Source organism: Vespula pensylvanica, chromosome 4 (assembly GCF_014466175.1).
Source record: "Vespula pensylvanica isolate Volc-1 chromosome 4, ASM1446617v1, whole genome shotgun sequence".
In the NCBI taxonomy this organism is placed as follows: domain Eukaryota; kingdom Metazoa; phylum Arthropoda; class Insecta; order Hymenoptera; family Vespidae; genus Vespula; species Vespula pensylvanica.
This window is the reverse complement of record NC_057688.1, coordinates 4,733,740-4,757,918: the sequence shown is the minus strand read 5'-3', so window position 1 is coordinate 4,757,918 and position 24,179 is coordinate 4,733,740. Positions and strand designations below refer to the sequence as shown.

Sequence of the window (24,179 nt, the reverse complement as noted above, 5' to 3'; positions counted from 1 at the left end):
CGGTGATTTCATTAATTAATTCATAAGTATATTATAAAATAATCAATATATGAATATTTTGGTCAGTATTAAATAATTAAATATTAAGATTGTCCCAGGATTTATATTACGCATCGATATTTTATTATAAATATTGGTCATTTGTTTAAAATATTGATTAAATGTTGAAAAGTATTGACTACTTAATAAATGCTAGTCATTAATCGTATACGTATCACTTAAAGCACAAGACGTTGAGTTGGTTTTTGTAATTTGAAAAGATTTTCGAAGATTCTTCAGGAGTCGAAGGAGTATTCGAATTTTGATGAGGGTGAAACGACTTTAGGAAAAGCGTCAGTTCGATCGTCGAAGAGAAAGTTAATGGCGAGTGTAAATATTGAAGGAAGAAGAGATCTTGGACTATCTATCTCTATCTATCTCTATCTATCTATCTATCTATCTATCTACTTTCTAGGAGGTTCGTTTAGCACAGAGCCAGTGATTTTAGAAAAATCGGAACGTATATAGAAAAGTTTGACTATCTTTTTTCTTCATTCATTCTTTCTTTCTTTTTTTTTTTTTTTTCTTTTTTATTATTCTTTTTCATTCCACCATTTACATCTTCTTTGTCATTCCTTTGTTCTTTGTAGACACTCTCTCTTTCGCTCTATCTCTATTTCTTTCTCTTTCTGTCTTTTGCTTTTCTTATGAATAGCTAGAACAACGAAGTGAGTTAACTCGGCCTCAGGCAATAGAAAGAGAAATAGTTCACTATTATTCTTTTTCTTGTAATATTCCAAAAAGCTCATCTTCATCTTTGTATTACTATCAAACTTGCCGAAGGATGGTTTTCTATAGAAAACTATTTTCTAATGATAAAAAGCTTAGATTAATCGAGGAAATATCGATAATAATGAGGGAAAAATGAACTTTAATTGAAATGACGTTAGACTTACGACTCTTCTTTCTTTTTACTTAGCAAGTTTTATCGTACGATCCTCAGAATCCGGATTGGTTCTTACGAATTAATGGCGTTGATAGAAACATAGTGAAGTAAGTCGATGTTAGGAAAAGGGGTCGCCTAATCGCTGAACAATGGAACATCGTTTCCACGTAATTACATCGGATAATAAAAGTCGTAATTCCACGTTTTCTTATCAAAGTCCAATAAATTTTCTTTTCCTTTTTTTTTTTTTTTCTTTCTTTTTTTTGTTTCTTAAATAATTTTATACCTACATTTTATTTCTAATATATTGATATAAATAGATATAAATGATTCTTTCTTATGTATCTTGTAACTTTGTTCAAAGTTCAATGAACTTTCGTTTGGATCACTTTGCATCGTATCGTATTATTCGTAATATATCTATCTAATATAAATGGACAATTTATTTTTTCGTATCAAGTAATTTTACTTTTATATCTAAACAAAAAGAAAAAAAAAAAAAAAGAAAAAAAAATAATAATAATAACGAAAAAATAATCGTATCTTCCAACTTTATTATTTACCCTTACATTCATTTAAATAACTACGCTGGATTATATTTTAATTTACTTTTTCTTTCTTTTTTGATTATACAAATCCAATCGAATTTGCTTGGTCCAACATTGAAATCATTCCCGAAAGATACTTTCTATTCTGAAAGAAAATCCTTATGATTGTTCGGAGAAGAGAGACGACGAATTTAATAGTCTCTCTGAGTAATTCCAAATCGGATGTAATCGGTTCTTCTTCGTCAAACTTTCACGTAATAGACGAAAGAACGTAGGATATATGTTTCACGATTCACTGCCTAGTTTTCTCGAATTACATAGAAGTAGATTGGTAGGTTGGGTAGATGGGTAGATAGAAGATAGTAAGTAGGTACCTAGCTACCTAGCTAGCTAACCAACTAGCTCGCTAGGTACGTAGGTAAAAGGTCTTGTGGTACTTTCGAACCATAAGAAATAAATCTTTCAGATTGATCGAGGAGGGACTATCGGAATCGAAGGATCATATTGGTTTCATTCTCTAGGTCTTCGATCCTGGGATACGTACGATTAAGTCGAACTTATACCTACCTTCGAGGAATATAAATCTCGCTTTTTCTCTTTTAGATACTTTCCCGACACGACCGACTCAGCAGTCTCGACCTGTTGAGGCAAAAATTTCGTTCACTGATAGTTATCGTTAAATTCATTGTCTCTCTCTTTCTCTCTCATTTGATCACACACACACACACACGTTCTCATTTTATTCATCACGTACACACGTCCAGGAAATATTGATTTTCATTAACAAGTCGCAGACCCTTCTGATATATCAGTAAAACAGCGCGTGATACCTATAAAAAGCTTGCTCGTACGACACGCGTATCGCACGTCACGTAACTTTTGTGCGTAGATACCTTTTTTTTTTTATACTCTCAGCATCTCTCTCTCTCTCATTCTCATTCTTTTTTTTCTCTTTCAATAAAAGAACAATGTTCCGTCGTTCTACTTCAGATATTACTTAACTACCGAACCATTTGAGAAAACAGAATTATTGATATACTCTCTCTTTTTCTTTTTCTTTTTTTTTTTTTTGCATACTCCGTCCATCAACCAGCTCGATTATCATTAGATAATTTTGAAATATCACCCTGTTATAATTGAAAGTGTAACCCACGTGAGACGTCTATATATAATCTCCTTATTTTTAGATCGTTTGTATCCTTCATCGAGATTTTAATTGCCGTCAGTTCGAGCGTTATCTCGCGATCAAACCCTTTTCTTTTTCTTCTTTTTTTTTTCTTCTTCTTCTTCTTCGAGTTTAACAGGCAATTTTTTCAAAGTCAGTGAAACTTTCGAAGATGTTTGATCGTTTGTTAGGTCGGGGATGATGGAGAATATGAATCTGGATACATAGAAAATGATTCGCGAATGCGGGCAAACCCAAAGAAATTCGATTAAGTTGTACGAACGAACCAACCACAGAAAAGAAAAGAAAGAAAAAGAGAAAGATAGTTTTTCTCTTTCTCTCTACGCGCTCGTGCACGCGTCTGTATGTATGTGTATGAGAGAATGAGTTAGAAGCACGCCCCTACGATATGCGGGAGGGTGCAAGATTTGCATAATGTATGCGGGATGCAAATTTAACTGCATCTCCAACGTATATAAGCTAGACCAAGCAAAAGCTCTAGCCGTTTCTGTTCGCGCAATCCGTTCGTCGTAAGTTCAGATCTTCTTCAGGACTGTAGTTAAAGTTTCCTTGGTAATTTACAATTGACAACAATATTTGAGGTCATTGACCTGATAACTACGAGCTGATGTACACGTTTGATCGTACAGAATCATTTTGTTGTAACTTATGAACTTTTATTTTTTGTTATTTTTCTTTCTTTTTTTTTTTTTTTTTTTTTTACCTATTAAAAATGAATTTTAAAGCAAGAACAAAATTCGACATTACTTCTATTTGATCGTATCAAATATCGTAACATTTTGTTTAATTAGGTTATTAAAATGCATGAAATATTCACTAATCATATTTTAACGTATTACTATTTAATATTGCATATATATTTTTTAATTTGTATATATTTTCACACGTCCATGCACGCGCACACACATACACACGCGCGCGCGATACGAAACATTTTAATTCAATTCAACAAATTTATATTTGATCAATTCCATATTGAACAATTAATTTAATTGTTATCTTCTTCTTCTTCTTATTATTATTATTATTTATATTGTATAAAAATATGGTAAAGATATTCGCACGAGCGATTATATTTTAAAAATAAATTTTTCATTATACTTCCTCTTCCTTTTCTAACCGATTGTAAGGAGAAGCTCGGTTAGAAAATTGATTCGATAAAATTTTCTTTCTTTCTTTTTTTTTTTTTTTTCTTCTTTCGACGAATTATTTTTATGCCATCACTTTGATATGATCGAGTGCACATCGTTTTGCATAGGCCAATATACTATATGTATGTATAAACGGAGCCTTACTTTAGAGGATGCAGAAAGTGGATAACGATCAACACGTAACCGAGTCAGCGCTTGCGCGCTTTTCATGACGTCATCAAAGCAACCAACCCCCCACTCAACCCTCCCTGTACCGTAAAGGATGGCTCTGTATCTCTCCTCGTCTCGTTTCTCGACACTTGCGCCGTGTCCCTCTCCCTTTTCCTCTCTTTCTCTTTTTGTTTCTCTCTGTCTCTCTTTCTCTCGCGCGCGTGCTTGAACCAAAACAGGCGTAGGAAAATTTAACAATTTATTTATTTTTTTTTATTATTTATTTATTTTTTTCTTTATTCGTTCATTAATTCATTCATTTATTCATTCATCTTATTTATTAATAAAAATTTTCCTCAAAGGAAGATCCGAGTGAAAATATGAAAATGAACAAAATTTAACGACTTTTTCGTTGTAATGAAAAAAAGATTACTTTTCTTTCTCTCTCTCTCTCTCTCTCTCTCTCTCTCTCTCTCTCTCTCTCTCTCTTCTGAAATTTAATCATCCCAATAATAAAGCAATATATTCGTGAGGTAGGGGTTGGACGAATGGGATGGCGAGGTTTTCCTTTTTTTTTTTTTGTTATTTTTTATTCTATTTATTTTATTTTTTTTTCTTCTCTCTTTTTTCTTCTCAGGTAAGAATTATTATTCTTTAGGGCGCCAATCAAAAGTAAGTCAGGATACATCCCCGTGGGAATCTGTTCTCACTTGCGTTTGACGTAGGGAAAATTTCAGACGCAAAGCCACGTATTGTAGGTCAGACGGATAAGAGGACTTAAGAAGAGCTTTCTGGGCTAGAAAGAGAAAGAGAGACAGACAGAGAAAGAGAGAGAGAGAGAGAGAGAGAGAGAGAGAGAGAGAGAGAGAGAGAGAGAGAGAGACGAGGGGGAAGACTTCTGGAAATTTCTCATGTTTATAAAAGAGCCTGGAATAATAACTTAGAAGGTTTACGAAAGTCGTTGAGTTTCTTAATGGAAGAAAAGCGCGTTGTAATTGGACTGGTAACTTCGCAAAGTGTAACTACTTGGACCAATTTTTTATCATTCATAAACGAATTGTGTATTTTGCATAAGCGACAAATCTTAATAGTATCTATCCAAGGGATATGATCCATTGTTACAAATAGAAGTAACGTACGTAGATCGTGCTTAATTAAGGTAGAAAAAAGAAATGGAAAAAAAATACGAGAAGAAAAAAGAAGAAGGGAAAAGAGAAAATGGAAGAAGTAAAAGATAAGACGAATCTTTAATTTAACGTATGAGATTGTAAAATATTAGATATAACAAGGAAATAAGAATTGAGAATTGAAGAGTTAATGTACCTACCGTAAGAGGAAATTGATACGACAAAAGGGACATAATAATTCAACGTAGCGTTCGTGGGAACAATGGGGAAATCAAGATTATTCTGCTCTTAATTGCGATCGTCTCGTACCATTCTAAAGGAGGAATTAGGTATTAAACGTAGTATGATAACACCTTAGACCACGAACTTTACCAAGGAGATCTCAGTATTGATAAAATGGAACGAATGAGAGAGATGTCATTGCTTTACCTTAGTTCTGCTAATATTAATAACAAAAGGACAAGTAATTCTTCATTTACATTTTCTTATATCTAATTTTATTCTAGAGATTTAGGGCAATCAACTGTTTTAGTATTATTAAATAAGACGTTCTCTATCAATCAAATACACATGTCTATGTATATATAAATATATACAATTTTCTATTTTCGCGAGATTACCCTGAGACAATTTGTATATTTCATATGTATATCAAAAAGAAGAAAATTGATCGTTCCTCTTTACGATTGTGCGTGTCCCTTATTCGCTTTCATTACTCACATTATTTCATTTTAGTCAATTAGGTTGTTTCGTGGATCTTCGAAGATGAACGGACAGAGACTGGCCATCTCAAATAATTCCTTATTTTCGAATTATATTCGTCATATCGGAATAGTATATTTCGGGCTCGAACGACGACTGATCTTTAAAGCAGGAATAATTAAAAACAAATTTGTATGAGTTGTTCTCGTTCTTACTAGACCCTTTTCTTCTAAGTACAAACATGCTTATTCGTTTCCCTAGAGTACTTATCCTCCCCTAATAGTAACACTTTTTTATTTCTTGTCCTTCAGCGACTCTGTGATCCTACGTAGATGAGTTTTTTTTTTTCTTTTTTTCTTTCCTTTATTTATTAATTTATTTTTTTTTTTATTGCGCCCTATAGTAAATAGGTAAATAGGTTTCATCCTCATTCTCGACATTGTGCATACATTTTTTTTCTATGGGAAATTAAAGTTTAACATAATCGAATTACGATTAATAAGAAAATTTTATTAGGATGGGTAGCTACCTACGTTATTTGTATTTTCTTTTTCTTTTTCTATTGTTTTTCTTTGAGTGAGTTTTCTTTTGAGTTTCTATTGAGTTTCTTAGCAGTGAACTGAGACACATTCCCTTTGACAAGTTGATCGTTTACGCATTGGCCCTTTGCATATTTTTCGGTGAACAGAAGGGAGTGTACGTGAGTCAACAAACCTCGCCCATAGGTGCAAACACTGTTCAAGGCTTTGTCTTGCTTTGCCAGTGTTCTCAGCTTCTCAGCTCTACTGTTTGTTGAATTAGAGAGAGTGTGAGAGAGAGAGAGAGAGAGAGAGAGAGAGAGAGAGAGAGAGAGAGAGAGAGAGAATAAACCATTAACAGTAGCAGTAGCTGGTAACACAGGCACCGCACGTGCTATTATTGCCACGTTAAATTTCTCATTAGTTTACTAACTATCTGTTTCAGAAACGATAAGTTTTAGAAATTTCCAAGAAAAAAACCTTTTTTTCTTTCTTTCTTTTAATTCTTTTTTTATTTTCTATTTTTTGATATTTTTTAAATAGATTTTTGTCTTTAAAAATCCTATTTAAAAATTTATTCGATTTAAAAACTATTTGCTGAAAATATCTACTTAACCCATTAATTGTTGTTTTACATTAATCACACGATGACTATCGCCAATGTAACAAATTATTATTGCAACCTCATTAATTATGAAAATAGCTAAAATTCTATAGATCTAGCAAAGAAGAAAAGAAATATTAATTTTAATTTTAACTTCCTCTTTTCCTAACTTTATTATTATACTTAAATTTCCCGCTGATACAAAGCTTCTAATCTAGAAAAATATGAATTTATTAATTCGCATTAATTGTAACGCGCATAGTAAACCCGTTGATGGTTCTTCAGCTATATTTTCATGATTACGTAGAGGATACTTATCGAATTTCTAACGAGATAACGAAATAAGTCAATCGAAGCGTGTTATATTGCGACGTGACGTTGTCACGTTGCGAGTTTAGAAATTGTTAACTCGTTGGGGGTGATTTCATCGGGAAACGGTGAAAGTTAATTAGGTTAAAGGAAAATGAAGGCTTTTTCTTCGTTTTCCCCCATAATCTGATAGAATGTGTTCATCAACACATCGAGAGGCATCGGTCTCTCTCTCTCTCTCTCTCTCTCTCTCTCTCTCTCCCTCCTCTCTCTTTCTTGAATATTGACAAAGTGGGCCACCAACGTCGAGATACGCGCGGCTTTGCGGCATGTTATGGTAAATTTCGTGGACGTTAGCCCCGTCATCGAGTTAACGAGAAGTTCGTTAAAGCAGCTTGAATTATCTACTTTCGCGTTTCCTCCTGCCAACGAAGCAGATTCTCTTCTCGTCTATTATTTTCCATCTTTCTCTTTCTCTTTCTCTTTCTCTATTTATCTCTTTAACTCTTGCTCTCTCTCTCTCTCTCTCTCTCTCTCTCTCTCTCTCTCTTTCTCTCTCATACACACACATACACACATAAGAGTATGCACACATACATACATACATACATACATACATATATATATATATACACACACATATACATACATGTACATGCAGCGTATAAATACAAACTCATGTACATGATGGATACGCTTAGCAGGTTTGGTAATTAAGCGGAAATTAACAAAGCTACGGATAAGCATCCTTTACTGACTCTTCATCCGGGATAGATATCGTCCTAAATTATCCAAATTTTTTTGATATAATTATTACGTCGTTATTATTATCATCTCGTAAATTTATAAAAGTTTCGTTTAAAAAATTTGATAAATTTATCTTAATGCTCGTTCATTTATCATAGACGAAAATTTCCTTCGTTTACGTGTATGTATGTTATTCGAATTTGGTGCTCTTTCATAAATCATAACTTTGAGATACCTATCGTTCCAAATATTTTTTTATACTTTATTAAGTCATTACAATTATCTTGTAAATTCGTAAAAAAAAAAAAAAAATTTTTTTTAAGTATGTCTTAGCGTGGATTTACTTGCCATAAAATCTCTCTCTCTCTCTCTCTCTCTCTCTCTGTCTCTCTGTCTCCCTCACTCTTTCGTATGTTTCTCGAACTTGTTGCCCTTAAAGAGCCTCGAGTGTTTCGACTATCTTTCCAGAGTACACTTAAAAAACGCTCAACTTTTCACAACACTATCAGCAAGTTAATAGTTCACTTTCCCCCCACCACTCTATCTACTCTACTCGACCCATCGAACTTCTTTCTCTCTTTCTCTCTCTCTCTCTCTCTCTCTCTCTCTCTCTCTCTCTCTCTCTCTCTCTCTCTCTCTCTGTGTTTCTCACTTACTCTTTCCTTCTTTTGCATCCAACAAAGATAGCTATCGAACATCCCGTTATCGAGAACTACCTTTGAGTGGTTCATTAACTCGTAGCTTTTTTTCTTCTCGCGTCGACGAAACGCCCGATAAGTAGCCCGAGTAGGATAAGCACATTGAAAGGAAAAAATTCAATCGACCGATATTAAATCAAATCTTTGAATATTGATAAGGGGGAACGTTTCAAGAGGTAAAGATTATTCGTTTATCGATAACATCGATTTTACATAAAAAGAGGAACAGATAAAACAGAACATTTGTTAACAAAGTATAAAAACTTTCCGATGTATTTTAACTTTATTTATTTAATAAAAATGTGGGTAAATATTTATTCAACCGCATGTGGTATTACGATCGACCTAAGGATTCCTATAATTGAATAGTATAAATGTAAGAGAAATTTAAAACAATTTTTTATAATAACGTCGACTAGAAGAATGCTAATTGTTATGGTTGTTAACTAAAACGAAAGAATAGAGAAGAATTTAAAAAATAAAGAAAAAATTTTTTCTCCCTTCTCTCTCTCTCTCTCTCTCTCTCTCTCTCTCTCTCTCTCTCTCTCTCTCTCTTTCTCTTTCTCTTTCTCTTTCCAAAGTAAAAGAAGTTCTAATGAATCTCATGTTCGTTGCACCGAAAGGATGATGGTGTATCTTGCAATCCGTGGAGGTTCGAATTACACTGCACGAAACGGATCGTTTTCCGATATTTTTCCTCTTCTATTTCACTCGCTCACTCACTGATGGATTTAGCCTTCAGCGTGCCCGAGGTGTTAATAATTTTTGGCTTTCCACTGAAACGAAAGAATTTTTAAACAATGTAGGTATATTATCTCTCTCTCTCTCTCTCTCTCTTTTTTCAATGCAAATTACGAAATAGTGGAGATTGTTTGAATTCGATCAGCAAATATAGAAATATAAATTATATACCGGCCATCGGAAATTAATTATATAAAAATTATTATATAATATCAATACATAATTTTTTTTTCATGTGGAAAACAAAACGATCGCTTCTATTCGTAAATTTGTCACATCGTGCGTGTTTTCATGTGTGTGGGTGTTGTTCATCGAATTGGTTCACGTATCAAGGTCACGCTTGAGAAATCTAATCCATGGAAACGTTTTTGATCATCTATTTTTTTTTTTTTTTTTAATCATTTAGGTATATCGTCTAACGATAAAAAGACGTGATTATAAGAGAAAAATAATAATTTATTATAATAGCGTTATTGCTATTTTTATTTTCAGCTATTATTGTACACTCTTTAATTCGCATGAATTTCAAGTTCATCAGTGCAAACATTGACTCTTATCCAGAAGGTAAACTCCACGGTTTAGGGTTGCGTGCCAAATATTTGGATCTCGTAAACATGGATTTACACAGAACTCTTATCAAGATCAATTTACATTCTACAGATCTAGAATTTACTTCATTGAAGTTTATACAAGTTTTCGTTACGTGATTAGCCCTTTAGTTGAAGGATTATATGAAGGAATCATTATATCATTGTTAAAAGGATCTATGGTTTTAATTAAATTTGTTTAATAAATGTTACAGACCGATCACGTGTTTAGGATTATCTATTAACTATAGATTTGAATTATTCGATAACAGCTGACGACAATTCATTCTTTCGAAGAAGGATTTTATCTTTTTCAATATTTATATTCAAACTATGTAAATTTACTCTAATTGTCTAATCATAGTTACATACTAATTTAAATATAGGAATAATATGAGAAACATTATATATGTATATATTGGATTTTTTCACAATAAGTGTTGTCGTATATATGTTTTATCTTTTTAATTTCTCTTTCTCTTTCTTTTTTCCCTTTGCATTCGATAAATCTCTTTCATCGAAAAACCCTACGTAACATTCTATTATTAAAAATACAAATTTTCGTTAAGTAAGTATAACATGATCGACGATAAACATTTCGTAGTATCTTAGCTAAACGTGGCCAATCGAAAACTTTTTGGAAGTTGTCCAACCTAGTGAAAGTAAATTTCTCCTAGTGAATAGAGAATGGAGGAGTGAGTAAAAGTAGTGGGGAGTTTAGTTAACGGAAAAAAAAAGAAAAAAAGAAAAAAAAAAAGAAAGAAAAAAAGAAAGAGGCGACGAAAGAGGGTCATCCAACTTTTTTCTTCTCCCTCCGCCTCTTTTCTTTTTTTTTTCCTTTTTCTCTTTTTATTTCTCTCTCTCTCTCTCTTTCTCTTTTTCTTTCTCTTTCTCTTTCATGGTAGTAGAACCCTTCCGTATTTTACCTTCTACCTTTTAGTGTTCGCGAGATTACGAAGACGAAAGAACGGCAAAAGGGAAAGGGAGATCGAAAGACGTGAGGGTGAAAAGAAGAGAAGAAAAGTGGTGAAGGAGGAGAGGGTGGTGTGGGTGGTAAGGGTGGTGAAGGTGGTACGATGGTAGAGGGTGTTGGTGATAGGGGTGGAGAAAGGGACTGAAGCGACGCGGCACTCGAGTGGATGTTGGCTCTTCTCTGCGGCTCGATATCGACCCAAGCACATTCAACCGATACTAAAGGGAAGCTGAGCTCGACCATGCTCGCAAGAGAGAAGAAACAGGCTCCCCCATAAATTTCCCAAATTTATTCCCTTTTCCTATCTTTCTTTTCTCTTTTTTTGCTTTTTCTCTTTTTTTTTCCTTCTTTTCTTTTTTTTTTTCTTGCAACTTTTTACGACTCCAAACGATTTACGCGTTAACGTACACACGTTTCTTTCTTTCTTTTTTTCTTTCTTTTTTCTTCTTTTTTTTTTTTTTTCCTTTTCTAATTACTCTTCTATGTAAAATTTTTTTTTATTTTCTGTTTTTTTTTTCTTTCTTTTTTTTTCTCTGTCGAAAGCTATAGCATTATTTGTATGTAGAAATATAGTTTTTAATGGTATACTGGATATAACTTATATTCGAAGGATATTGAAAATTTTTTGGATATTTGAAGTGAATTTGAAATTTTATTTTGTGATAAAAGTATGAATGGAAAAGTAAAAAAAAAAAAAAAAAAAAGAAAGGAAATTACGACAATCGAGCTGGATTACGAAGGAGATTAGTATTTTTTAATAAATGACATTAATGTTTTTTAGTGATACTACTTGTATTACTTATTGGTTAATTTTATATTCAAATATGAATGCTATTGTTACACTATATATTTATAGATATCTTCTTTTAATTAGATATAAAAATATCGAAAATTTACGTTACTTATTGATACCAACATAATATTATATTACTATTATACTCTAATATATATATATATATTTTTTTTTTTTTTTAGATATGCACATTAGATATCATTTTTGAATGACACGTTTTAACATTCTATGTACGGAAAGGAAAATTTTCAACGAAAGGGCATAGATCGATCGGGCAGTTTTAAAATATCAAACGATTCAAAAATAGAACGGAAAATGAGTCAAGAGGTCCTAGAGACGAGGGAAACTAGTACGGAATTTCACTGGGTGAACCTTTTAAATTTCGGGGACACGAAGAAGTGAGCAGAAAGAGAAAGAAAGAGAGAGATAAAACGTATGTGTGGGAGTGAGAAGGAGAGAGTTAAAGAGTAAGTACTCTCTTTAGTGACGATTTGAAACTCTTTAATGGCTCGGAGTGGAACGCGAAATATTTCTGTTCCACCCTCTCTCTCTCTCCCTCTTTTTTTTTTACGAATGCTTAATGGACTTCTCATAACGACACTAGGTTCGGTCTACACTTACTTTATCCAGCAATCGTCGAGTAGCCAATGAAGCGAGTTCGAAGAAATGGGAGGCCATAAATCTAACAAAGTATGTTCGTATTATGTGTACGTGTATCCTCTTGCATGTGTGTATTCTCACAAAGTGTTACAAATTACTCTTTCAATCTGAAAACTTATAATCAAATTTGTTATTCCATTTGAAATAACAGTTATTTCATCGAATTATATCATTCCGTTATCAATCTTAAAAGGATTTTTTTTTTTTTTTTTTTACAAAATCGTAACGCTTTATGTACGATTCATGCTATTTTTTGTACACGCGATAACAACTAGAGACTTGTAAATTTCTCCTCGAGAAACGTTCGAACGAACGAATGTCTCCTTTGTATAAAATCGAAGATCGCGTTATGGTCACGTATCGAAATTATATCGAACGAAATAAACAGTAGGTATTATATTATCGATAGTTACAAGAATGTCTAACAGGCATTGGAAAGTCCTGAGGTATAACAAGTTGCAAGGAAAAAGTTTCTCTCTCGAAGCTAGTTTATTCTTCGAGTTTCTCTTCTCGTTGAGACTTTTGCCAGAAAGTGGTGCTGGTGGTGGTGACAAAGAGGGTTAGTCGAGTAGTACGATTCACTCACATACTATATTTGATGGGTGAAAGCGAAACGTATAAGGCGCCATGATGATGTCACGATCCAACGACGTCCATTTGGAACTTTCTTCGGGCCTACCCCTACCCCTAACTGTACCCCTACCTCTTATAAACACACCATACTCTATGGTCCAGTGTTTTTCTATTCATCTCTTTACCCTGTTTCGTGGTCCATAGGGAAAGAGAGAACTTTTATGTAATCATTCTACAACTGTCACTAATATCGATTCTTGTCCGATAGCGACCTTTATTTTGTGGTCAACAGTTTACTTTACTTTACTTTACTTTACGATTGTGATCGATCTTTTCTTTCTTTCTTTCTTTCTTTCTTTTCCTTTTTGTATTTTTCGATTTTGAAACTTTTTTTATTACTTTTTTCTATCTTAAATATTTCTTGAGAATTTATTGATAATTATATTTTTATTATAACGGGAGAAGAAATTTTTAACTTGTTAGAAGCAAAAGTTTTAAGAGACAAAAGGAAGATTTCAAAGTCAGAAAGAGAGAAAAAGAAATGAATTAATCGTGATATATAAGTTTGTAAGAACAAATAAAAAGAAAAAAGAGATAGGATGGGTAAAAGTAATAAAAAGAAAAAGAGAAAGAAAAAAAGATTAATTCGCCTCAGGCAGGGATACGTTTGTACGTTTAAACTTGATATACCACGGTAGTTCAAGATTCGTTTAAGTTTAATTTTTCTCCCCCCCCCCCTCCCCCCTTTTTTTTAACCGATCGAATTCGGTAACGTAATAAAAACTGAAATATTTTTAACTTAGGTTAAACTTTCATTTATCTATAAGTTATCTATTTTCATTTAAATACGACATTTGTCAAAGTTTTTATCGGAAGATAATAGATCGACGATATCCGGTCCATGTTGCCCTAATTCAAGATGTCTGTCCTCTGCAGGAAAAAGAGACATCGATCTTCTCGAGAGAATTCGCGTTCGCGATACCTTTCCGAACTAATCAGCCGTTAATGGCTGTCGTTTCGTACGAAATTAATCCTCGACTTCGAAAAAAGTTGGACAAGCTATCGATTCGTTGTCTCTCTTTTTTTTCTCTCTCTTTCTTTATCTCTCCTATTCTCTCCCTCCTTTTTTTCTTATCATTCCGTCTTCTCGAACTCTTCTCCACTTTTTCTTCTAAGCGTATATTTACGTAGGAAAAAAGTCGATCATGTTTCTAAAAGTATAAATTAAAATCAACAATTAAAAAGAGAGAATATTGAAAACTAAAAAAAATTCAAAGGATTCGTATATTCGATCTTTTACAAAGGGGCATACGATCTACTCAAAAGGGAATAGATCCATAAACGTAATCCAATTAATAATATTCTAGTAATATTACAACGATCGAGAAGATTACTTCGTTACTTCGTTATTCCGTAAGTGTAACTATAGAATGCAAAAACGTAACGAATCTCGTTTGGATTTCGTTGAAAGTTTATTCGATTAGCAGCTGACCGAAAAATGTGAAGTTCGTTACGAGGAGTTAACGTTCTGTTCTTTTTCACAAAAGTGAGGTTCAAAAAAGGGGAAAAGAGAAAGAGAGAGAGAGAGAGAGAGAGAGAGAGAGAGAGAGAGTAATAGAAGAAAAAAAAGAGATAAAGTAATAGAATTTAACAAATATAAGAGTATGAAAATTTTTAATAAAATACACAAAAATATCTCGCGATATTTCGTTTGAAATTTGATAATTCATTTTACCAAGTGTTCTTAGATGAGTCAAAAGTTCTTAGATGATTTTAAGCATCAATTATCTCTTCTCTGAGACTTTTTTGATTATATATATATATATATATTTTTGTTAATATAATACCACAAGCCTAAAAAGATCTCGAAAAAGTATCATTGATTTATAAAGTTATCTAAAAGCTTTTGAATAGCCCTGCTAAGAACTTTTAATACATCCAGTACTTAAAACTTTCGTTATTTTTTCTTACTGACAAGGAATATTTTTTTTCGTTGAATCACGTAGCAGTATGGTACATCGATCCTTTTATTCTCTCTCTCTCTCTCTCTTTCTCTCTCCTTTCCTCCCTTACTCTCTGTTTTTCTCTATCTTTCGTTTTTTCTCTTCCCTTCGTCACTTTTGACCGTCCACAAAAACTCGCCCTTTTCTCAACACGGGGGATGAATATTTAAGGGCGATAAAGAAAGGCAACGTTGCTTCCAACCTTCGACTTCATTGTTCCCTATCCTTCAGCCCTCTTCCACGTCATAATATTTCCATGGAACTAACTCTCCGATCATACAATGGCGTTTGACGGTATATCGGTGACTTTACCAAAGTCGAGTCTTTTACTCTCATTCTTTCTTTCTTTCTTTCTCTTTCTCTTTTTCATTTTTTCTTTAACTTCGTATTCGATAATGGTACATCGATCTGCCATTACTTTTAAAAAGAATAAAAAGTTCTATAAAAATATTTTGTTAATTAAAAAAAAACAAAAATTGCACACACACACACACACACACACACACGACATACGCGCGCATATATACAGACACATGCAGTCATTTGATCGAACATTCGATCGAAAAGTGATATATAATTTGTTTATTATTTTTTATGAAAAATTTCTCCTTTGATCCCCGACGAACGTGTGTTTACCTTTGAGTTCCAAGCAATATATAGTTTTCACCTTTTTTAATCTGTTCTTTTTTTTTTTTTTTCTTTCTTTCTTTCAAATTACTTTTAATTCTTTTTTAATTTATTTCTCGTCCGCTTTCGTTCGATTTGGAAAGAAAAATATCAAAGCCCTTTGAAGAGAGCGTGAAATTCATGTCGTCTCTCTCTTTCTTTTTTTTCCTCTTTCGTGCGTTGCAGCATCACGAACGGGTCCATTCGAGACGAGTGAACTTCGTTCGACTGGAAGAGCACGATAAGTCCTTCTTATTTCGATGACGCGCGCTAGTTCCGAACGTTTGCCCTGGGAAAATAATAATCTTTGATAAAATAAACGCGTTGGACCGGTTAATGTCGATCGCTTTTATCGTCCTTTGCATTTTTACATTGAATTTCGTTGAAATTTTATTCTCGAATCTTTTCTTAGATTTACGGACGAAACGAATTTTCTTAATATAAATATTTCACCATCGAAACACAGTAATCTCACGTTTTTAATTGCTTTTAATTGCTCCCAAGAGGATCAGAGCTCGAGCTTGTGAAAATTGTAATTTTATTATTATTATTATTATTATTATTATTATTATTATTATTATTATTATAATTATCCTTCTTCTCCGCTTCGCTGCAAGTCATATTTACACGATCGAACGAACAAACAGCCGAGCCCTATCGAGAGATAATTGCGACTTATCGAATATGTTCGATATACAAGGACGATTCTTCTTTTTCTTTAATCACATTTTTTGCCTGCCTTTTTCTTCTCACGAATCTTATAAGTTTTTTTTTTTTTTGCTATAAAAATTAACACAGTAACACAGAGAAAAAGAGAGAGAGAGAGAGAGAGAGAGAGAGACAGAGAGAAAGAAGTAATAAATACCGTACTTTCGATGAGTTTTATATTGGAATTAAAATCTTAAGAACCCTTTCAACGACAGTTAAAGGACAATCAAATTATATGTTTAACACTCATCGCGCTTTCATTAGTACAGTGTACACACGTCGATGTATTCAATTTTCAATTAAAAATGAATGTCTTTGAATTTTTGTTTATACTTCGTGTGTTTCGAAATTGTAATGTTAGAAAAAGTTTTATATATAGTATCGAATAAATTTGCTTTCTTCTTATTTTTTCTTCTTCCTTTTTTTTGGCGATCGATTTCATGCTTCATATGACCTTGAGATATATGTAATATATCTATATATCTATATATATGGGAAAGTATACTCTTCGAAAAGAAAAAAAAAAAAGAAAAAAATTCGTGAGTATCCAAGGGGTGTTTCAACCGACAATCACCGTTTTCCTTCATCTTTTCATTCGCTCAACTACCGGCTAGCCCCTTTCTTTTTTTCTGGCCCTTTACTTCTGTCCCAATCTTTTATCGAACGACTTGTTCATTGTGCTATCTAACGACCGTTATCGATCACCCTTTTCCTTTCACTTTTATCTAGCGATCGTTCGACCTACGCCCCTATATACTCAACCTATTTGCAGCTCTCGACTGTACGATGAAAATGAAAATGGCTGTTATGATTAAAAACTTAGAAAAAAAAAAAAGGGGTGATGATCTTGAGATTAATCGTATTTTAATACGAATTACAAAAAAAATATGTATATATCATAAATAATTCATTCCGATTGGATATATTTTTTCTTTTTATGTTTATACGAAGAAAATAAAAATGGCTGATAGAATTAAAAACCTTGAGAACGAGTTGATGATCTTTAAATTTGTATCTTAACGCGTATATATAAAAAAAAAAAAAGAAGAAAGAAAGAAAGAAATAATTCATTTCTTTTTTTTTTTTTTTTCCTTATATACGGATCATATTTATTAAATGCATGAAAACTATTCTTGTCGAGTATACGAAAAAAGATGAGAATGTTTAGGATTAAAAATATTGAAAGAAAGGGATGATTATCTTGAAATTTATCTTTTCCTAATGCTAATAAAAATAAAATTTAAATAATTCATACTGATTTGGATTTTTTTTCTTTTTCCCCCAAACACAGAGTCAGCTTTCGTTTGCAAGGAAAAAAAATTGTGAATGGCTAGAATCAAAAACGTTAAGAAAGGATAGTGATCTTAACGCGAATAAAAAATATATAAGTATGTATATATTTCACTTAATATCTATTGGACGATATATTTTTCTTACTTCAAAATGAACAAAGAGAAAGAGACAAAGAGAGAGAAAGAGAATAGCACTCTAATCGATTAATTTCTGTTCTAAACTTAGAGATCGGTCATTCTCAATTCAATTTGCATTTGAAACGGTCGAGAGATCGGCTGCGAGTCGCACTGGGATTTGGCTTCCCGTTAATCCAGATATATATTTCGGTACTCGTGATGCGGTCGGAAGTGGATGGCACCGATCGATAGTGAAAATTACTAGCGACAGTGAACACGTCCAGCTGGAAAATCTGCGGTTCGTGAGACAATCTGTGAACAAGTGTAGAGAGAGAGAAAGAGAGAGAGAGAGAGAGAGAGAGAGAGAGAGAGAGAGAGAGAGAGAGAGAGAGAGAGAGAGAGAGAGAGAGAGAGAGAGAGAGAGAATTAAATTATAATATGTATAAGAAAACATTATTATCTTAAAATAATGAATTTAGATGATATCTTTTATTTATTTATTTTTCTTTTTCCTTAAGAACAAACGTTTTCAATAATATTTGTAATAATGTTTTTCGTTTGATTAAAACTTTTGATTCGTGATAAACGATTTGTGAACAATAAAGAAAGAAAGAGAGAGAGAGAGAGAGAGAAAATTATATTATAATATAATTTATAATATAATATATTACAAATATTTGTAGAAATATTATTATATAGAGAGATAATAGATTTAAATGATAATTATAATGTTCTTCCTTGTGTGAAAATCTGTGGTTCATCAAGCACGTTTGTGAATAATTACAACGAGACAGAGATACATAATTGTATGATAATTTATATGAAAACATTATTATTCAGATATAATTATTTAGAGATAATTTTTCTTTTTCTTTTATAAACGAATTTGTCGATTAATATTGATTATTCTTTTAATTTTAGTTCGTGCGATGAAAGTTCGTGAAAAAAGTAAGAATAAGGATATGTCAAGTGAGACTAAAACTTTCTCGCTCGAAAGTAGGTTGCGAGGTTCTTAAAATTAAAAGAATAAAAAAATAAATAAATAAATAAAAAATAAAAAAAGAATTGCCAGCTTAAATGATTAATTCAAACGACACGCATCACGCAAATGCAATAACGCACGTAGTAATGATTGGTTAAAAATGAATATGAATTAAACGCAGCAATGAATTAATTTCCTTGCGTATATATTTCTGTGTGTGTGTGTGTGTGTGTGTGTGAGCATGTTTAATGTGACACACACACACATACACATACACACGTGTTTCTCTTGCGCCACCGATAAAACGTAGAACATCAGCTTTAGTGCGCGTAAATCAGGCCACCTGTTTCCTTTTATAAGAGCTTGCTGTCATAAACGTAGCCTGAATCCTTATTCTTAAGAATGCACTGCCTTTTAAAAGCTATTTATAAATCTTGTACGTGACTAATAGAAGATTGATTGATCGATAAAGTCGATCTAATCGTTTCGAAGAGAAAGTAAGCTTGTGTAACATCCTCATTTGATTCGACTAGAAAAAAAAGAAAAAGAAAAAGAAAAAGAAAAATACAAGTCCTGAAAGTGCAACAATTCAAAATAGGACAATGAACTTCGGAGTATTGTGGATCATTATAAATCATGTCATGGGCGATAAGAATACTTTAAAAGATTACTTCGAATGGATTCCAAGGTCGAAAGAGGGTTTAATAAACGTTTCATTGTCGGTCGATGACGAGACATGATAATTGATGTAATATACTTTCGATGATAAAGATATTGGAAAATCTTTTTCTTTTTTTTTTTCTTTTCTTTTCTTTTTTTTTTTCTTTCCCCTCAGAAAATTTATTCGAACTTGGGGTGAAGTTAGATAAGAAGGTAATATGGAAATTGCTTGAGTAAGGAAGAAGACGATCGCTGCACAAAGGCTCTCCTGGTGCGCGTAAGATTTTGAAGGAAAGAAAATTTGCGAACATAGGAAGAACTCTATTGGAAAGGACGAAGGAATAAAAGTGGGTGGGACAAGAAAGGAAGGAAGGAAGGAAGGGAAAAAGAAAGAGAAAGGAATAGAGAAATAGAGAAAGAAGGAAGGAGAAAGAGAGAAAAAGAAAGAAAAACGTGGGTGCAGCAAAAGTAGAGCAAGAAGGAAGGACGTGTGCTCGGTGCACTCCCTTCTTCGTTATCGCGTTAAAGGAAAAAGAAAAAAAAAATAGGTAGCTATTTATAAACCATTAGCGAAGAGTGAAGTTTAATCAGGCTCACGGGCGTCGGGCTCTCAGCTCGACTCTATTTATCGCTTACTACCTCTGATCGATACGTTCAAACGTTGCCACTATTGCGAGATAGCATTTTGGTTCGGAGAGTACTTAAAATGACGAAGAATACTTGTTACATAAGTATCTGATAATACACGTACGTATACATATTTATATATTAATATATATATTGGGAATATATATATATATATATATATTTATAAATGGCTGTATGTATGTGTGTGTATATATATGTGTGTGTTAATTAATTAATTAATTAATTAAAATAACGCATACATCTATAGTGCAACGAGTCTGAAAAAAAATTGTAGCTACTATCTCTTGCTGGTATTTTTTCTTTTTTTTTTTTCTTTTTTTCATTTCTATTTTATTTCTCTTCTTTTTTTTTCCTCCCCACCTAAAATTCTCGTCAAAGAGATTCGATCGTCATTGAATCGTACAAAATTGGGAGAAAAAAAAAATGTTTAACGCCATTGTTCATTGTCGTAGCAACACCTAAACAAACAGCTCTAGTTTCACGTTTGATCGACAAACATTTTGTGGCAAATTGCCGTTGAAGTTGGAACGCGAGATCAGGATAAACGTTAATTAGACCAAATTGATCGTTTTCAAGTAAAATAGGGAACTTTCCAAGTGCGGATTGTATCTACTACGTGGCGCATCGGATTCGTTTAAAATGACAAAGCACCGTACGAGTTCGTGATAACAAGCAACAACGTTGCTTTCACGAGCACTTATCCTACGTTCTATAACGAATATGATCTCCTTTTGCATCATTTGAAAGATCTCTTTTATTTTTCTTCTTTTCTTTTTATTTATTTATATTTCCTTACCTCTTTTCTTTTTACTTTTTCCTCCATTTCTTTTCTTTTCACATTTTCTTTCTTGTTTCTTTTTTTTTTTTTTTTTTTTTTTTAAATTACATACTCACTTTGATTCACGGTTAAAATCAATTTCAATGATTTAAACACAGCCGTTTATCCGAAATAAACCTAATCGAAAAAAATATGCAGACGAAAATGAATGAGAAATTGTTCAAGTCTTAAAAAGGAAAAACGAAAAAAGAAGAAAGAAAAGAGCTTTGCACTTCGCGATTTAAATACGATTTATTTAATATACAAAGAGAGAGAGAGAGAGAGAGAGAGAGAGAGAGAGAGAGAGAGAGAGAGAGAGAGAGAGAATAAAAAAATAGAAAAAGAAAAAAAAACTGAATTTCTAAAGTTAAGACACGTCGAAACTGTCGTGACCGATGTAAAACTCTCTCAGGTTGGCCGCGGCGAGGCTAACAACGCGACGAAGGGTGGAAGGTGAAGGGTAGCGGCGGTGGTTCTATTTATAGAAACGACGACCTATATATAGACGTCGCGGGCTATGCATAGCTTGCCCCCGGCCGCCAACCGGGGAAGAGATTATACACCCCCTCGTACCACTCTCGTCGGAAGCGCCACTGTGTGAGAGCTCGAGCCAGCTCGCAAGTTTCTCGTGGAGGTGGGAAGAGTAGGAAGAGAAGAGGGTGGGGGGGTGGGACTATTGGAGGAAGGGGTGGTTAGCTGAGAGGAAGGGGAAGTTGACTACCAGCAACAGCAGCAGCACCAGCAGTAGCAGAAGCACTGCACCGCACTGCTGCTACGAACGCAGCCAACACACACACAGAAAGAGAGAGAGAGAGAAGGGGGTTGGGGTGGGGTGTTACGCGGTAACAGGGGTGGCTGCAGGTTCAATGAAACCAGGCCAGCTTCTCCCACCCTCTTTGCAATGCGTCTCTCTTTCTCTCTGTTCCCCTCCCTTCTCTTCTCTTACGCGAAAATACAGTCCCCATTCAGCGTCCTTAAGCATCGTACACACGTGTCCCTGACTCGACTCTTTCGAAATACATGTAATCTATACGCTTATGTATTATATGGGATTCTTTTTTTTTTTTTTTTTTTCTTTTCTTTCTTTTTATTTCAATGAGACACGTATATAGATTGATATATAGTGTATCTACTGTATACGTTTGTAGAAGAGTTTTTATTTTCATTGCGTATAGTTACGTTTTGTTAAATAGGATCGAGTTCGAAGTATATATGTGAGGTGATTTTTATCGAAAGAGTTTATAGTGTCTATGACAAAGTTGTAAAGTGTTTTATATGCAGGTATAGTAGTTTGTGAAAATTAATTTTTATATATATATATATATATAGGCTATACGTTTATATAAAATTTATAGTTATGAGAGAGAAAACGAATAATTTTATTAAAGTGTCGTAAATGATAAGGACAGTTTGTGTAATACTTTATATGCATCCAAGTATCGTCTACATGTATGCTGGGTTTCCAGTTGTGAGAGTGTGTAAACAACTTCGAAACAATTCCATTGTCGAAGGATACCGACAGAATTCACGTGTCCGACCACCTACGATATGTATGTGTATGTACGTATATATATATATATGCATGCATGTATATATGCACGTACATATGTATATAACTACTCGAAAGTTCTATTTCTCTGTTGGCTTATAGATAGGAGAATGCTAGACAACTTTTCGCATGAATCTTTCATTCCCATTGCCAAGAGGTTCTCTTTCTCTTCTTCTTCTTTTTTTTTTGACGTCATCGTCAGGCTCGAATGTTTGAAATCGCATAAATATACAATTGGTAAAATTGAGAAGCAGATAGAGGTGACGATATATCGTCACATGGATTATACCCGTATACATGGGTATACTATCATGCATATGCGATATCGTTCACAGGGATTAATTAATTGGATCCCATGAAAGTTCATCGAATTATATTTTTCAAAAAAGACGAAACAACGTCTAATAAATCAGTTAAAAGGTCAGTCGAATAAAATGAACGAATTGCTGCAATTTGAATAAATTGTACATTTATTATCACATTTGTTAAGCGTTTGAAAATTTATGTACCGTGATATACATATACATATACAGTGTGTATATCTGTATATACATATATATATATATATATACACTTGTGCGTATGTAATTCGTTGAGCGACGATCGATGGCAAAAGCTCGAGTCCGTTTAATTACGAGAGATAACAGCCTATCTCTCTCTCTCTCTCTCTCTCTCTCTCCCCCTCCCTCCCCCTTTGTCTCTGTCTCTCTCATCTTCGTCTCATCATCTGTCTATCTATCTTCCTATCCCTCTCTCTCTCTCTCTCTCTCTCTCTCTCTCTCTCTCTCTCTCTCTCTCTCTCTCTCTCTCTCTGTCTTAGCTTATCTCTCTGTCTCTATCTTTCCCTTCGTCTCGAGACCTGTCACCAACCAATTGAACTCAATATTACCAACCTATTCCTTCTCTCGGAAGCAGGATTCACTCTAAGATTCAATCCATCATAGATCAAGCGATCGAATTACTAGACCTGTATTCAATTGTACGAGTTGCATGTTAATTAGATTTATTAATCGTTCGTACTCTAATGTATCAAAGACTTTGGAGAAATATCATCGAAAAAGAAAAGAAAATATCGATGAAATTTATTATCATACTTACTATTAATAAATATCATTAGCAGTAGTTGGGTTCCATCTCATATTTAAAGATTTGTTAGCACTCGGAATTGTTATTCGTAAGTTCATTAAATGGTTTAGGTAGCATCGTTCACAGTCTTCAACTCATCTGCTCATTTAACGAGCGTACTCGATCTCGAGAACGAAGCTTATCGTGATAATTAATTGTATTAATAATTCAGCCGTTTTTGCATTATACTCGAGGAGTATCTTCCGGTTAGTAAATGCAAAGTAATACTCGAATATTGAAATTAATTTCAAGATATAATATATATCTACATATATATTTACATTCCTGATATAGTAATATTTCATAACGCATATAAATTATTTTCCTTGAAATGATTATGATCATTTGATCAATTTATACGTTTGTGCGATCGATCGTACATGTATGGTTTGCTCGATTTAGGCATTTTTCGCTTGGTCGAAGGAAAGTGGTATGAGCCAATCCCCTTTCGAATGAAGTAGAAGGGTAGAAAAAGGGAGAGTAGTAGGGGTCGTAGAGGTCGAGGAAGTTTCTACAGCCGCCACTGCCGACGCCGTTCGTGTTCGTTACGTTGCCCGAAGCATGGTGGTTGTATGCCGCAATGCGGCTACCTTATCACACCATCGAGCATCATCTTCCGA

The 24,179-nt window shown here is 33.4% G+C and overlaps 1 protein-coding gene across 4 annotated transcripts in view; it reads left to right on the top strand.

Annotated features, from left to right (window-relative positions):
* The window catches only part of LOC122628377 (two pore potassium channel protein sup-9), a 50,890-nt gene that overhangs the window by 8,203 nt on the left and 18,508 nt on the right, over positions 1-24,179 (top strand). Inside the window, exon 1 of one of the 4 annotated variants that reach the window (XM_043810630.1) lies at positions 12,364-12,449. The exons of the other annotated variants lie outside the window; for them this stretch is intronic. The gene's annotated coding sequence lies outside the window, so the exon portion shown is untranslated. Of the gene's footprint in view, positions 1-12,363; positions 12,450-24,179 lie in introns of those variants that run through there. 4 annotated transcript variants of the gene reach the window in all.